The sequence below is a fragment of the Falco biarmicus genome, chromosome 21 (genome assembly GCF_023638135.1).
Source record: "Falco biarmicus isolate bFalBia1 chromosome 21, bFalBia1.pri, whole genome shotgun sequence".
NCBI classification, from domain to species: domain Eukaryota; kingdom Metazoa; phylum Chordata; class Aves; order Falconiformes; family Falconidae; genus Falco; species Falco biarmicus.
The window spans coordinates 425,269-440,682 of record NC_079308.1 but is presented as its reverse complement, the minus strand read 5'-3'; the positions used below and the strand labels follow the sequence as shown (position 1 = coordinate 440,682).

The following is a 15,414-nucleotide window of genomic DNA, read 5'->3' as shown; positions in this document are numbered from 1 at the left end:
AAGGAGGGAGGTGGGAAAAGGGAAATCATTTGGGATACAGCCACCAGATCTGGGTGTCATTGCCTTTTGGCTCATCATGTGCCAAAATGCAAGATCTGAGTCCTGAGGCTTGTTTTCGGCAGCTGCTCTAGGCTCTGATCCAAGTAACCATCTGAGCTCTCGTTAAAGACCCATTTCACCCTCAATGCTTCAGCTGGGGACTCAAATGACTTGGTTGAGCTCCAGAGCTCAACAGGGGCCATAAAAAGCAACAGGAGAAAGGTAATACGCAAGGACACAAAGTCCATATCAAGATCTGGGGGTGGGTTTCCCAAATCCATAAAGATTAAGCTCTGGATGGGGGTCCTGCATCTCAGAAAATACTTTTTGTCTTCCAGGAAGATTGTGTGCAGCTTTGGAGGTCTTGCATTAAATGGGAGTGATAATTAATATGTGAGGACCTTCCGTGGCTGAAGTTTGTCTATAACATGTCAGGTTGTCTCCACCTGAGCTGCTCATCACAGCTCTGGTTATGGAGATAAAAGGTGAGTGACAGTCATCTAGTTACTTGGGGAGGTCACATTACCATCAACAGAGAAATGTAGGCACTTCTGGAGACTGATTCATCTTCTCCTAATGAGGACTTGAACACAGACCATAAATGCTGGTTTCAGAGTCAGCCCAGTTATCTGACACATCCAAGTCGAGATCTTTCCCTTGGAGACATCGGGAGCTAAGGGGAGACAAATCCCGACCCCAGAGGTTGCGTTGCAGGAATTATACTAGCAAAACTAGCCTTGGCGTGCTGATGCCAGTGGTTTGCAAAGGGTTTCTGATTTCTATTACAGGTTGCATCCATCCCGATATCTTTGCAGTTGGGGAAAAAAAGTCACACGGAGGAGGGGTATCCATCCTCTACCTGAACTTCTGTTACTTGAAAACTTTTCTGGCATTTGCATTTTCTAGCATCTGCCAAACGGCAGCATCAGACTTCATGCATGCGGTTACTGCTAATCCAGGCTTGCTCATTTGGGACTGGAAATGAGCTTTTTCAGGTCAGTTTAAAAACAATCCTGGGCTTGGAGAGGAATCCCTCATTTTCTCAGAGGAAAATAAAGTCTAAATACTGGCGTTTGCTATGGCCCACCATTTATGATCAGAATTAACAGGACAAAAGACTCAGGCAAGAAGCAGAATATATATATATGTATTTATATGTATATATTCAGACAGAGACTCATATATATGGAGGTCCATATATATGTACACATATATACACCAGACATGTAATTATACCCATTTATATGTACACAATTCCCTATGGGAAAGGAATTTTTCTGCAGACCACCATCTCCACCTCTGTGTAGTTTTACCTACCCACCCTTTCTCATATACAGTGATAAATATACACACATGCACGTCGGTCCCTATGGAAGGAAAATAGCTTTCTCTTCCACTTTCCACTTCTCTTGATCTGTAAATAAACACAAACTGTACATTTTTCCTATCTCACGCATGCATTTTTCATCCCATATCTGCAGAGAGAAAGGAAGAGGTGGTGGTGTATGAGCTGGAGAGGAATCCATAAGCTATCCAGGGATGCATAAATAGCGAAGAAAGGGAGCGACACCTCAACAGAAACAATGGGCAGCCCAGTGGGAGAAGCAGGAGGAGAACAAGGTGGGTATAGGGGGAAACCCAGGACAGACGATGCCTGGACAGACAGACGAGCGCATCCCACTGCCCTCCCTGTGAGCCCAGGTGACCCCGCGTACCTCGGAGCAGAGGTGTAGGAAAGGGGCATCCTCCCAAATCGCCCAACCTTTTGCGTCGGGAGGGTGCTAGTGGGGGCCAGGTGGGGGACGAGCCTGGTGGCCGAGGGGTCCCAGCGGGAGGTAGCCCGCGGCAGTCGCTCCACCACGCTCTGACGAAGGAAACCAGCCTGAGTCCTGGGTACCTCTGACATTCTGGTGCCGCTCAAGCTCCTGCTCCTTCCTAGGCCTCCGTTGCCCCATTTGTCCCCTCTGTCACCCGTCCACCCCCACTGCATCTCACTTACCATTCCTTCCCCTCCCCCATTGCATCTATCCTGGGCACCCACCGAACTCCTGCCCTCCTCCTCCTCCTCCCCAGCCTCTTCAGCTCTGCTCTCTCCCCCTGTGCCAAAGCTCTTTTCCCTGCCCAGAGCCAGGATCACATTTCCAGCACCTCCCTCCACCTGTCTCCAAGTCCAGACCCTCTCTGCAGCCCTTTAACCCTCTCTAATGCCTCACTTCTGCTTCCAGAGGAGTAGGGCCTCAGGAAAGTGTGAAGCTTTTCATCCCTCCTCCAAAGCCATCGATGAATGATTCACCTCCCAGCTCATATTTGGGGCAGCACCTGTAGAGAAGGGCAGAAACATCTCCTGCAGGACATCTCCTACCTACCATGGGAAGCTTGTTCAGCTAAAGAGAGGCTGGGGCACCCAAAACAGCAGGGAGGAGAGGGAAGATAAAAAAATGCAACTCTAATAATGTGGTTTCTTGCCAGACTAACTGTTGGTGCCAAACCATTGATCACCCTTTGGATTCTGTCCTATGTTAGGCAAGTCCAAGAACATTCAAGCCCTCATGCCTGTGCCTCCAGGTAGGACATGGGTGAGCAATCACCATCCTGCACTGCAGGTCCCGCTGCTCACCCAAAAACTGGAGCCAGCTGCGAGGCTGGATGGACAGAGATTTGGGCTCAGCCCCAGGGCTGGGATAGGTCTCCTCCAAACTCCTCACTCCAGAAACAGGTTCGAAGTCGAACCTGGCTTCAGAAGATACCTGTACCCACACAAATTAGCAGTCCCTACAGCCCCAAGCCACACAGCAATCGCTGCAGCTATCAGTTCCTCAGCAAAACAAACTCTTCAGGAAGTAATAAAGAAAAGGACTATCCCTTCCCTCTGCTGCCCAGTGGAGTAAACAGGATTTTTTTTTTATCCTCATTAAAAAATACCGTCTGTCATTTAGCTAAGTAATTTCTTGCTGCACTGAGCTTCCCAGCGGAAAATGCATCAGACAAAATAAACCCCCCTCTTGCCTTTTTTCCTCTCCCTTTTGCTGCAATAAGATGAAATAAAGTCCAGAATATCCATTTTCTTAGAGCAGGCAGTGACAACAACAGAATCAGCACCTCTACAGGATTCCCACACTTTACGCTCATGGTTTCTTCTCCTGCCATAGAAGTTTTGCCCTCAAAAATATGGGTGATGCTAAAAAAAGTCCATTTATTTGAAAACTGCCTGTAATGCATTGCTTTCTCCTCTTCAGGGCCTTTGAGCTGCAGGCAGCAGCTACAGGTGTCCTGAACAGATCAAGCTGTTCCTTTGAGTTTCATCCAAAGTCAGCAGCAGGAGTCAGATACCTCCTGAAGGACCATTTGTTGTCTACCCTAGACGGATGACTTGGCTCCTGTTGCCTGGAATTTTGGGTTAGCACAGGTGATATAAATACCTAATATCTATTAGATATACATGTCCTTTATTTCTCTTGGCTTCCAGCAGCTCCTTGATGCTTCCCTTTGCAACCTTTGGTGCCAAGTTCCCAGCCAAGGCTTTCCCAGCACTGCACTGTAGGGTAAAATGGGATGCAACCAGGGGAAAGCACCTTGGCTTGCCCTTGGGGCTTTAGCAGCAGGATTATGTTCAGGGCCACAAGCTGCTTCCAGACCACCAGGAATGCTGAGTCTGAAGAGCTGTTAATAGGAGCGTCTGTCTGGAGAAGGAAAACACGCACACAAGCCAAATGTGGCTGCCAGTTATAAGCCTGCAGGTTTATTGCTAGAGCTGAAACAGAATCGGGCCAGACATAGGGGAGCCCTGCAGGGGTCCAACCATCCGAATTTAGGGGGATAACGGTTCAGGATTAAACTGAGGACTCAGAGTGTTGAAATGGCTGGACCACATCAGTGGCCCTGGTCCTGCCCCTGCTGCAGGCTAGTCCGTGGGATCCTCATCCCACTCCTCGTTGCAGAGGTCTGTCTCACAGCAGGAATACCGGGACGTCAGGCGGGACTCTGCGTCAGACGCCCGTTCTCGGCCGCAGTTCATCACGGAGGTGCAGCCTTGCTGGTAATAAAGGGTCACCTTCCCTGTAGAGGTGGTGGGGAGAGGGGACCGTGGTTAGAAGAAAGCAGCACCAAACTAAAACAAAACAAAAAAATCAGTGGTGGGCTTTGGAAAGGTGGGAAACCAGCCCCTTAAATAGCACAGCCAAATGAAGTCACACCTTGCTTGTTTTAATTAGGACAAAGAGCTCGCTGGGGCACGTGCATACAGACAAAGCTCACATGGGTTCTTCAAGTAAGAGTCTCTCCTTTGCCTAAAAAGGACCCTTTTTTTTTAACCATACATCATGCAGCCTCCACTGAGAGAAGGAATCTGGCCCCTTGCGTTAGCCCTTTCCCCTGATCGGGTTCATTGTCCCATCCTCATTCATTCTGCAAATCAAACTAGTTTTCCAAAGGCCAGGACAACCCCTGCTGAGCCAAAGGCAACACACGGTTTTGACACCCCCCTGCCTCTGCATACCCAGGGAGGTTTTAATGATGGCACATTTCTCTCTCCGCTCACAAGTAGTTTCATTCGCTCCACGGAAACACCCGATGAAGGGGATCTTGTACTTGCAGACTTTGCATTGAAGAGCCTGGACTGCAGCAGACAGAAGAGGCAATGAACATGAGGCTCCATTCTGCAGAGCTGTGGGCGGTTTTGCTTCAAACACCCCTACAATAAGATGGGGGTGACCCCAGAGAAGATGTAGAGCCCACCAGGGAAGGGACCAAGTATCACCATCACTAACAGACGTGGTAACGGGAGCCTTCGTCTGTCAGGAGAGGGAGATGATGGACAGTAAACACTTCTGGGCAGAGCTCTGCAGACAGACACAGCCTCTGGTGAGCAAACCAAACTACATGAATGTGGATGTGGGCTTTAGGGTGGGGTTTACCCAGATGAAATGGGCTTCATCCACAGCAAGACCATCACAACAGCTCTCTGGGGCAGAACAGGTGCGCATCCAGCCCAGGACCCAGCAACCTGCCGCTGAAGGTGCTGGCCCAGAGGAGGTCTGTTTGGGTGCAATAGCTCTCCTGGGAAGTGAAAAATTTTCATGCAAGCAATGATGAGAACAGTCGCAGAGATTTCTCGCCACTGGCTGTAGACTCAGAGCAGATGATACCCAGCTCACGCAGAGACAGCACTGCAGACATCAAGAGCTTGGAAAGACTCATCCAACTACCATCAGACATTCCCTTTATTAAATCCTATTTAACTGTAACCCTCCACTTACCGACTCCGATGCACAAGGCAAGAGTCAGCCCCATGAAGAGCACCTTCATCTTGGGAAACGGGACAGATCCTGACCTTCCAGCTGCACTTCAGCCCAGCACAGGGTTACCTGTGAACGAGAACGGCTCATGCGGTTTATTCATCCCTGTAATGAGTTTCCTCAGTTATCAGCCTTCTAGCAGGAGGAAACCAATCAGGCAAAAACTTCACAGTACAGATGTTTCTGATCTCTGTTTTAGGGCAAAACCAGTAGAGGAACTTGAAGCACATTATTAGATAATCCTCCAGCACCTTAAAAAGCTGAAATACAGACAATTCCATCTTTTTTCTTCTATCAATTTTTACAGCCATGCATTCAAGGCAGAAATCTCCAAGTGAATAAAATGATCTTATGAGGGAAAACAACACATCTATTTATTTCCTAAGATGCTTCCACCTCTTGCTTAGACATAGCACCAGCAATTGCGTGTATGCAGAAACAGGCAGGTTTAGGCAAATAAAGGGGAAAAATATTTGAACGCCCAACCCTGGCACTAGGAGTCTTATACTCTACCAACTGAACTAGCCAGGAAACCAAAATTATCTAGTTCCATTATTTTTCTCACAGAAAGCATAAATTGGATGCTGATTTAGCAAAATGCCCAATTTTATGAGCATAAAACAAGGGGTATTCAAGTAAGTGGAGGCCCTTTCCTGGGGGATTTAAGAGGGTGTGTTGGGATGGTGCCAGTGGATGCAAGCACAGAAGGAAGACACAGGAAAGTCCCAAAGCAAAACCCCAAGAGAAGGTCCCTTACCAGACTCTGCTTTTCCCTCGGAGCTCCAGGCATCCACAAGCCACGTGTCCCTGCTGCTTTTATTTCTCTCCTGCTCTTGGGCTGACCCAGGACCTGAATGACCTCGGAGCAGGTGGGGGATATTGTTTGGTGGGAACAATGCTTCTGCTCACACCTGGGTAAACACGGCTCCTCCTCGAGCCCAGGCAGACCTTCCATGGCATGGAGTTATTCATTACATGGGCGAGTCTGCAGGCTCTCAGGCCCTTGAATCTCATTTCAATCCCAGCACCCAACTTTGAAGTCAACTCAGGGTTAACTCTGCAGGAAAGACCCAAAGAGGCAGATTTTATAGACAAACGAGTAAGTCTACAGCCCTTCTCTGCTTGTGAAGGCAGCACCTTCACCAGTCCCCTTTTGAGACCAGCTAATTTGGGTTTTCCTCCAATAACAAGGGTAGAAGGATGTGCCTTATCCCACGTAGGAGTCCTGCCAAAAAGCACACCCTCCCATCTCCCTTCTCTATCCCCCTCCCTGTTCAGCATCATGTTTAATCACACTGATTCATCACGTTGGGTGCGGTTTTTCATGGAGCAGAGAAGAGGGAAAAAAAAAAAAGCATCAAGGGATGGGAAACTTTCGCCTTATCCTGGAGCCCATTTCTCCTAAGCAAGCAGGACTTTGCAGAAGAGAAAAAGACTTTCAGTACTTCCTATTGTCCCCCCCCCATTGCTGTATTTTTCTTGTTTCGATTTTCTTATCCAGCCTTTCCCTCAGCTGAGCTACTCCAGGCATGGGACCTGGAAGAGCTAAAATGCATCTTTTCACACACCTTCAAGTCAAACCAGGAGTTCAAGTACAGACCAGGAGGTTGGCTTCTTTTAAGACACAGATGGGTGGCAGAGCTGCATGAACTCTTATGTTATTTCTCATGGAGCAAACCAGCTTGTGTCATGGCCTTGACGGGACACAGGTCAATCCAGTTGACAAGCCCCACGGGTGGATGCTTGCTCAACACAACAAGTGCTCCAAGAACTAACACAACCCATGGACTACACATGCTGGAGAAATATGGGTCATAAGAGGGCCTGGTGCCCACAGTCAGACCTTTTTTCTGGAGGGTTGAAGCTGCATGGTTATGGCCTGAAGTAATGACATGTTTAATTAGGACATGATTCTCAGAAACCTGCCTACCTGCCTCGAGTTATTTCCAAGTCCTTTGGCTTCACCTGTACCAACCCAACACGATGTTTATGCAGCTGTTCTTGTGCTGACAGGAGAAGTACAGATGATACCTGCATTTTCTGGAGCATGAAGCCAAGCTCAGCTCCTCCAGGCAGCCAGAATCAAAGAGCAAGTGGAAGAAGTTCCCAGAGGGCTGGGTCCTTGTATGAATTCAACACACATCCTGCTCCGGAGAACTCTGGAAAGAAGCACAGTGTAATACTTTCCCAGTCCAAAGCTCAGCTTGTTTTCATCTCTGCTGCACAGCACCGTTCACCTTGCTCTCACATGTGGTGCATCCTCTGCTGTGGAGCAAAAGGCTTTGGTCTAAACCAGAAGGGATACTCTCAATCTAAGGCATTAAACACAAAAAAATAGGTTAGTAAATATTTTTTCCCTTGTGTTTAGAAATGTGCTGTAAAGTGAAGACCGTGGATTTCCTGGGACTTATCAGGCACTCTGAAAGTACCTGGGGTTGGATTTGCTCCAATTTATTACCCAGTTCCAGTCTGGAGAGGTTTACATGGCTCAAAGACTGCATCAAAGCAATAAGGAATAACGTAATGTTAGGGCTTGAGACAGGGGCAAGTAGAAATCACTCTGAAGTGCTAGAGATTGAAGGAGCCAACTTTTCTCCTTTCCGAAAAAAAGGAAAGCCACCCTGACTACCAGATGGCACTGGATTTGTTGGGAGACAGCTCCTCTCTCGGAGTTAGTGATCCACCCTGTGGCAAACATCCCTGAAATTTTGACGAGGGGGAGAAAATAAGAAGAAAAGAGACGCCCAACGTGGGGCTCGAACCCACGACCCTGAGATTAAGAGTCTCATGCTCTACCGACTGAGCTAGCCGGGCTCTGCGTGCAGCCCTGTACGGCAGCTTCTCAGCATCACCCCAGGCGCAGGCAGTGACCTTGGGGGGGGGCGGGGGTTCGTCTCAGGAGAGAGAACGCAGCAGGAAAAGCTCCAGGCCGGCAGCTCCCTTTTCTTTCTCCCGACGTGGTCGCTGGAGCGCCAAGTCCCCTTTGGTCTGTGCCCAACCAGACTCCGCACCCACGTCCGGGAGCACTCGGACAGCGGAGGAGGGCGGGAGGGGGGGCGGGATGCTTTGCATCGCGCAGCTGAATCTGCGAAATGTAAAAAAAAAAAAAAAAAAAGTTAAAACTCTCTTCCCTGACCGGGAATCGAACCCGGGCCGCGGCGGTGAGAGCGCCGAATCCTAACCACTAGACCACCAGGGAACTGCGATAAGGTGTTTTTCCCCAATGTGAGACCAGATACGCGGGGGCACAAACGGTTGCACAGGAGGGTGTTTTCCTCTTCCTTCCTTTAGCAGCTAAAAAGGACCCCCCCACCCCCCCTTGTGTTTATTTTCTGCTGCCATCCAGCAGCAAGCCCTTCTCGGTGGTTTCTCCAGCACCTGGGAGTCTGAAAGTCACCAGCCACCAAATGCCTTTTTCCCCCTCCTCCTGGGGACACCTGGTCCCCAAACACATGGTTGTTTGTCTGCTCCCATCAGAACTGGAAGGTCTTCCCAACTTTCCAGCTGCTGGATTCAATCTCAATGCATTCAGCTGGGTTGAAAACGCCCCAGAAGCCCCAAGTTCCTCCATTTCTTGGGCGCAATGGGTGAAAAAGAGCAGGTTACTGGCATCTCAGTAGCTCTATAAAAATATGCAGAGCTGCGGATGATGATGTTGCTGCAAGGGGATCAGTCTGATCCTTGAGATTCATGATAATTTCAGACCACTTACTGATTTTTAGGCGTTTTCCCCATGTTTGAACACAGTTCAGTTGTTATACAGGCCTCTTTCCCCAGCTACTGCACACAGATCTCCTGATTTTTGAGGGAATTCTCCATTTTCAGAAGAGACTCCCTTCAGCTCCTGATGTGCCACGTTACAAGTCCCATTATTTTGGCACATATCTACACACAGAATAGAAATAAAACGGGAGGAGGATGAGAACAGTTCAGTAGAAAAAGCTTTCTCCTGCCAGGTCCTTTATGGGAGTTTCTGGAAGAGTGGGAATGTGAACAGCAAAGAGCTTTAACAAAAGCTATGTGGTGATGTAGGTCAGCACAGATGCATCAAGGAGGGGAAAGACCAGATTTAACGACAGTGGGTTGTGCTCCAGAGAGTTAATTGAATGAGGAGCCTGAGATCTGGCTGCTATTCTAGGTCATGTCCCAAGAACAAATAATTCCATCCAGAAGCAGGAATGCATGACTGCAAAGTCTCCCCCTCTACACAGTTTGTTTTTTTTTCCCCCAGCTCATTCATGGGATGAACGAATGCAAAATGTTTTTTGCAGGGAAAGGAACAAACTGGTTTCTTGATTTTGAGGATAGTGGAATTATCTCTGTGGGTACAACATCCAGAAATAAAGCTAAGCCATGAGACAAGCATGGGAAGGAGCTCAACCTGGGCTAGAGACAAGCTGGATGGAGGAGTAAAGATGCAAGAGGAAGAGCCACAAAATATTTAAGCAATACTTAAGTCAAAGAAATAGCAACATCCCAGGAACAAAACCAACATCACGTAGGGACAGCACCAAAGTTGTTCACCATCATGCAGCAGAAGAACCCTACCCCCTTGGTATATAAACCCCCCATGTTGGATAATTCCCATCCTGGGCTCTCTATTCAGGGTTTGCCCTACAATATCTGAGTGAGGGCAGCAGAGAAGTCTGTGGGGCAGGAGGCAGGGCTGAGGGCAAGCTGGGAATGCAGCCCACGAGGTGGATCAGCAGTATCCATGGCCACACACAGATGCTCCTCTAAAGCAGTTTGCAAAAAGGGCTGAAATCTCCAGGACTGAGCTTAAATAGAGCTCCCAGGCATGGGCAGGGTGTCCCAGGTGGGGCTGTCCAGGGCCATTAATTAGTGCCCTCAGCTGGGCAGCTGGCCTTTCCACTTTAGGAAGAAGGGCTGATGATTGCCACAGGCACAGCAATACCCCACTGCATGAGCTCAGGATGTGACAGCAGAGTCTGCTTTAGCTCTCTCTAGCCTGGTGATGGAAAAAAAAAAGAAGAGATCTCATGAAGCAGCAGGGTGTAAATGCAAATTTTTTCCTCTCTATCCATGTGGAAAGCAAATGTCTAAAATTACAGATGTAAAAGATGTGCATGGTTGAAGAAGTCATCCCACCCTCTCCACGGGTCCCAGGTTGAAAACCACCCCAAAATAACCACTAAATTAAATCTCAAAGAGCACGTGGGTGTCCTGTATGAGCGCGTTGCAGAGAGGGATGGAAAATGGTAAAAAAGGGAAAAACCCCCTCAAAAAAGGAGTGTTTCTGCCTGGTTTCGAACCAGGGACCTTTCGCGTGTTAGGCGAATGTGATAACCACTACACTACAGAAACCTGCCTTCTTGGAGGGGGGGGGTCATGTTTGTGGAAAACCAGAATAAAGGTTGTTCCACCGAATTTTCCCCATTCCTAGTGACACTCCCTACATCCATTTGCCCCTTTTTTCCTCCTTTTGCTTCTTTGGGGTTTTTCACCTCATCTTCCAAGACCAACAACCACAAAAGCTTCTCTCTCTCCCTTTGCCAACACCCATCCAGGCCACTTTTCTTCACAGAATCATAGAGTTGTGGAATCATTTAGGCTGGAAAAGACCTTTGAGATCAAGTCCAATTGTTAACCCAGAGCTGTAAAGTTCATCACTAAACCATGTCCCTAAGCACAGCCTCTACGTGTCTTTTAAACGTCTCATGGTCTCCTGAGGGTGGTGAAAGCAAAGGACACAACCAAGAGAAACCCAACACATAATACTTTTTGACACCCAGAGGGAATTCTCCGATTAAAACTGCTTTTTCAGGGAGAAAATGCACTATACAATGCCTTCCTCAGATACCCCAAAGAAGGAGTTGGAGTCCCCAGCCACTGCTTTGCAATGGGCAGGGCCATGGCCCCTTCTCCAGCTGGCCAAACCAGAGCTAAATGACACTCTGTGGTCACCCATCTTCACACAGAATGACCCAACTCCTTTAATATCTGCAAGATAGGGAGGGAAAAAACCGTAAAAAGGAGTGTTTCTGCCCGGTTTCGAACCGGGGACCTTTCGCGTGTGAGGCGAACGTGATAACCACTACACTACAGAAACGGGGTGAGGTCAGGCCTTTGCATCATACCTGGAATAGGGTGATCCCCATTCCCCTCAGCGGGTGCTCCCAGGCACCTCAAACCCCTCTGGCAAACGCACCCCCTCTCCCGTATTGCTCCCCTCAGCCAGACCCCAAACCCACTTCATCTGAACCCATTTTCTCTGCCTGTTGCTCTCCAGCTTCTGGAACATCACCCGGAAACATGGAGCTGTCCTGCTGCGTGCAAGGGGTTTGCACACTCAGTCGCACATTCGCCTCACACACAAAAGGTCCTCGGCGCACGACTGGGCAGAAACAGCCTCATCTTTTTCCTGAAAACACAAAAAAAACCCCAAGCCACTTGTTTCTGCCACACCATCCAGACAGCCTGATCAGGCATTTCACCAAATCTGGGTTTGGGTTGGGTTCCTCCACAGTAAAACCCAGGAGGAAGAAAAGGAGTCAGTTCCTTTGCTGAATATTAATGCATTTTTTTTGAAAAATCAAGGCATTTAGACGTATATTATAGATCTATTTAAAGTTATCCATAAAAGTGTGCATTGTAATATAGAAATTAAGGTTTCAACAGCAGGGACGGCCCTTCATGCTTTTTAATTTGCAGCCCTGCTGCTCTGCAGTTTGGAAGCAGTGTTTTGCTGAAGGTTACGAATGAGTGAAAAACCAAGGAGATGCTTTAAAAATACCCTAAAAAAGCCCCAAAAGCAGATGTTTCTGCCTGGTTTCGAACCAGGGACCTTTCGCGTGTTAGGCGAACGTGATAACCACTACACTACAGAAACCCGACCGTGGGGCACTGCGGGGGACCCCCTCTCGCAGGATGGATCTAGGTCTCTACCACCCTCTCCTAGTTCCTTTTCTAGCGAAATTCACCTCAAATTAGCCATCACCATTAGAAAATGAGCATTTTTTGTAGCCACCCGCACTCGAGGGTAAAAAGAAGAACAAGTTTATTTGAGCCATGGCTCAACACAGAGAAGTCCTGCAGGACCCCCGAGGAAGAAAAGTTGGGTTTTTAAAGAATTAGCTTTTTTCTGGAGACACTTTCCCTGACCGGGAATCGGAACCGGGTCACGGCGGTGGCAGCACCGGATCCTAGCCATTAGACCATCAGGGAGAGCTGGTTTGGGGGAAAATCAATGGTTTTAATTACTTTTGCTCTTTTTAAAAAAATTTTTTTGTCGGGTTTAATTAAGTTTGTTAATTTTTATTAGTTTTGCTGTCGAAGCAAAGCAGCTGCTGTTGGTGTGATGAGAAGCAGCAACTCCAGAACAGCCAAATGTGCCGAAATAAAAGATCAGATTGGTAGAATTTGGGTATTTATCAGGTCCCTGGTGGTCTAGTGGCTAGGATTCGGCGCTTTCACCGCCGCGGCCCGGGTTCGATTCCCGGTCAGGGAAAAGGTAATCAATTTTTTCTAAAAAAATTAAGTTGAATTTATAAATGCCTTCCCATCTTTGCTAGATTTCTGCCTTTCCCTAGAAAGTAAAAGACAATTCCAAATCCACGTAAGATAAGGCTGACGAACTATTTCTGCAAGAATAATCCTATGGTCTGGTGGGACTAAATCTATCAGAGCATTTTTTCTGCTCCCTTTCCCTTTGTGGGGGGGGAATCTCTGGGGACACAGACACTTTAACAGATTCCTGCATGTTCCTACCCAAAAAGGAGACAGGAGCAGCGATACCTCCATGATGGAGTGAGGCTCCAGGCTGTGCTGAACCCCCTGCCCAACTTGTCACTGTGTCCCCATATAAAACTATTAATGTACAGATTAAAATAAATCCCCTTCTGCAACTTGTGCTATAAATAAAGATTTTTTTTCCAAGCGCGGGTATTCCAGACATGAGGGGAATATTGTTCCACAAATTTAATGGCAAGGACTAAAAGCGAAAAAGATTTGAGGTTGTTTCTGCCCGGTTTCGAACCGGGGACCTTTCGCGTGTGAGGCGAACGTGATAACCACTACACTACAGAAACCCTCCACGTCCTAACTCTGGGGGCCCCCAGACTTCACCTGTACCCCCATCCTTAACCCCTTTTTGGTATTAAAGTAAGTGTGGGGGTAAAGAAAAAAAAAAATCTTTTCCACCGAATTCACATGGAATTCCGCCCCCCCCCCCCCGCCCCCCCCGCTTGCTGCTGTCTCTATTATTTATCCGAGCGGGAAGCGTTTAATTTAATATGCAAAAAAATTGCATAAATGTCGCCAAAATTGCATCGGGGGCCCTGGGTGAGGAGATTTTTCAGCCTTTCCAAAAAAATCTCTCTGCTGGGGCGTTTCACTACCTTCTCAGCCAGAATGTGGGCAGAGAAGAGGGTATGGAACCACTCGAATCCCGCACCAAAATGAGGACAGAAAAGAGCTTTCCCAGAGCCCGGCTAGCTCAGTCGGTAGAGCATGAGACTCTTAATCTCAGGGTCGTGGGTTCGAGCCCCACGTTGGGCGGCCGAATTTTTTTAACCAACCCTCAAGTTAGCACGATTCGGTTGAAAATAACTCCCGATTTTTCAGTGCTCCACCGCTGATAACAACTGCAAGCGCCTCCCTTCGCACAAAAATTAAAACCACCAAAAACATACACACAAAAAGAAAAACCTTACTTTTTAGTATCGCTCTATCACCCTTTTTAACAATAGTTGGCCACCGTCAGGATGGCCGAGTGGTCTAAGGCGCCAGACTCAAGGCTCTGCCTTCCTACAGTTGGGTATTCTGGTCTCCGTGTGGAGGCGTGGGTTCAAATCCCACTCCTGACAGGTATCGTTTTATTGGGCACATTCCTGAAAAAATTCATTTTCCTCTTCGAGCTGCTCCCTCCGGCCTGAAAGCAGCCCAACGCTGTGATCACCCCTCAAAAATCATTAGACGGGTCTTTTCACCCACTTACGGAGTACGAAGACTACAGAAGGGCTACTTCTGGGTTTTTTTTTTACCGCGTCCAGGATTTTTTTTTTTTTGCACACCTCCGCGGTGAAACCAGCTTTTCTGGAAATTAGCCACGTAGCCCCCCAGAATCAGGTGGGGGGTTAGGAGCAGCCCCTTGAAAGCAGCGGGTTTGGGGTATCTCGGCGCTCTTTGTGCAGGGAGGAATGTGCGGGCAGGTGCAGTCACAGTGAGGACAGAAAGGAGCTGCCACAGCCGGAGTTTCTGTAGTGTAGTGGTTATCACGTTCGCCTCACACGCGAAAGGTCCCCGGTTCGAAACCGGGCAGAAACACCTACTTTTTTTCCTGTTTTCCCTTCCTTGTTCTGGCGAGCTGCTTTTCGTGGTTTTGGGGTGGTTTTTTTTGTTTATTCCTTCTTTAATTTATTCCTTTTCTAATTTATTTCTTTTTAATTTACTCCTTTTTTATTCCTTTTTTCACTTATTCCTTTTTCTACTTATTCCTTTACTTATTTTTTAATTTATCTTTTCTATTATTTATTCAATTCCTTTTTTTAAGTATTATTCCCCCCCCCCCCCCCGCCTTTTTTTTTTTTTTTTTTCGTAAAATACTGTCTTTCCAATTTCTCCCAGTTTTTTGCATGGTTCAGATAAATACTCCTAGGTACTATCCATATTAAAGAAAACGTCTATCTAGTAAATAATACTCATAGAGAAATAAACAATACCCTTGCTAAATAACAGTGGCGCGGCTGGGCTGCAACAAGCTATCAAATGGCGTTAGGGATGCCTGTAACAGGTGTGAAAGTGGGGACATCCTGCCGAGGGAGGTGTGCACGTGTGAGGAGGTATCGAAGCAAAAAGAGGCGGTAAGGAATGTTTGGGGGAGGGGAGGGAGGGTCTTGTTATAATAGAAAAGGCTTTTTCAAAAAAAAAAAAAAAAAAAAAAAAGCGGTCTGGTCGGGGGAAAAAAGCATTTTCCCTGACCGGGAATCGAACCCGGGCCGCGGCGGTGAGAGCGCCGAATCCTAACCACTAGACCACCAGGGAGGCCATGAGTAAAGCCTCGCACACCTCTGGATCGCAACCAGGACTAATCTTTGCAATTCTTTGACCTGTCTCCCTTTTA

The 15,414-nt window shown here is 47.8% G+C and overlaps 1 long non-coding RNA gene and 11 other non-coding genes across 13 annotated transcripts; 5 read left to right on the top strand and 7 right to left on the bottom strand.

Annotated features, from left to right (window-relative positions):
* Positions 1–113: 113 nt before the first annotated feature.
* Positions 114–1,630, top strand: LOC130141816 (uncharacterized). 2 transcript variants are annotated; one of them, XR_008819180.1, is made up of 3 exons: positions 114–261; positions 378–1,034; positions 1,521–1,630. It is a non-coding gene; the product is annotated as an uncharacterized LOC130141816 (long non-coding RNA). The 2 variants fall into 2 exon arrangements; XR_008819181.1 differs by having other exon boundaries at positions 114–524; positions 946–1,034.
* A 6,444-nt stretch (positions 1,631–8,074) lies between these two features.
* TRNAK-CUU (transfer RNA lysine (anticodon CUU)) lies at positions 8,075–8,147 on the bottom strand. The gene has a single exon. It is a non-coding gene; the product is annotated as a tRNA-Lys (tRNA).
* A 313-nt stretch (positions 8,148–8,460) lies between these two features.
* On the bottom strand, positions 8,461–8,532 carry TRNAE-CUC (transfer RNA glutamic acid (anticodon CUC)). The gene has a single exon. It is a non-coding gene; the product is annotated as a tRNA-Glu (tRNA).
* A 2,053-nt stretch (positions 8,533–10,585) lies between these two features.
* Positions 10,586–10,658, bottom strand: TRNAV-AAC (transfer RNA valine (anticodon AAC)). The gene has a single exon. It is a non-coding gene; the product is annotated as a tRNA-Val (tRNA).
* Positions 10,659–11,330: 672 nt separating this feature from the next.
* On the bottom strand, positions 11,331–11,403 carry TRNAV-CAC (transfer RNA valine (anticodon CAC)). The gene has a single exon. It is a non-coding gene; the product is annotated as a tRNA-Val (tRNA).
* Positions 11,404–12,110: 707 nt separating this feature from the next.
* On the bottom strand, positions 12,111–12,183 carry TRNAV-AAC (transfer RNA valine (anticodon AAC)). The gene has a single exon. It is a non-coding gene; the product is annotated as a tRNA-Val (tRNA).
* A 546-nt stretch (positions 12,184–12,729) lies between these two features.
* Positions 12,730–12,801, top strand: TRNAE-UUC (transfer RNA glutamic acid (anticodon UUC)). Its single transcript has one exon. It is a non-coding gene; the product is annotated as a tRNA-Glu (tRNA).
* Positions 12,802–13,308: 507 nt separating this feature from the next.
* On the bottom strand, positions 13,309–13,381 carry TRNAV-CAC (transfer RNA valine (anticodon CAC)). Its single transcript has one exon. It is a non-coding gene; the product is annotated as a tRNA-Val (tRNA).
* A 396-nt stretch (positions 13,382–13,777) lies between these two features.
* Positions 13,778–13,850, top strand: TRNAK-CUU (transfer RNA lysine (anticodon CUU)). Its single transcript has one exon. It is a non-coding gene; the product is annotated as a tRNA-Lys (tRNA).
* A 200-nt stretch (positions 13,851–14,050) lies between these two features.
* On the top strand, positions 14,051–14,158 carry TRNAL-CAA (transfer RNA leucine (anticodon CAA)). Its single transcript has 2 exons — positions 14,051–14,088; positions 14,113–14,158. It is a non-coding gene; the product is annotated as a tRNA-Leu (tRNA).
* A 387-nt stretch (positions 14,159–14,545) lies between these two features.
* On the top strand, positions 14,546–14,618 carry TRNAV-CAC (transfer RNA valine (anticodon CAC)). Its single transcript has one exon. It is a non-coding gene; the product is annotated as a tRNA-Val (tRNA).
* Positions 14,619–15,263: 645 nt separating this feature from the next.
* TRNAE-CUC (transfer RNA glutamic acid (anticodon CUC)) lies at positions 15,264–15,335 on the bottom strand. The gene has a single exon. It is a non-coding gene; the product is annotated as a tRNA-Glu (tRNA).
* Between the last annotated feature and the right edge of the window lie 79 nt (positions 15,336–15,414).